Below are 451 nucleotides of genomic sequence, written 5' to 3' on the forward strand. Positions count from 1 at the left end.
CATTAATTAACCTGATACGGAGCTAAAGTCATAGTTGGATGATGTCAGTTATTTTCATGTTCGCAGTGATATCACTATTGGGTTCGTGGTAGAGGTGACGGTATTTATCTGATAAAGTAGCACTATTACTAAAGATAACTGAGAGTAAAGCGAATAAATAACGCTAAAATATATTATAACGTTTACTATTATCTATCATGTTAATATAATTATAATGAGGCCCCGATCCAGTAAACAACAACTCACATACGGTATAATTATAGTAGTGAAGAATAAAATCCCAATCAAACCCGACCCATTATCTGATCTGCTTGCCATCCGATCTCAAAATAAATTCACAATAAACAAAAATCAGCTGAAACGAAATACAGACGCAACGCGATGTTGTTTCGTCGATTCACTTTTTTTTCCGCAGCGTTTAATATGCCAAGGAAAATAAATTTCCTTTTCT

This window comes from Penaeus monodon, chromosome 32 (genome assembly GCF_015228065.2).
Source record: "Penaeus monodon isolate SGIC_2016 chromosome 32, NSTDA_Pmon_1, whole genome shotgun sequence".
Classification (NCBI taxonomy): domain Eukaryota; kingdom Metazoa; phylum Arthropoda; class Malacostraca; order Decapoda; family Penaeidae; genus Penaeus; species Penaeus monodon.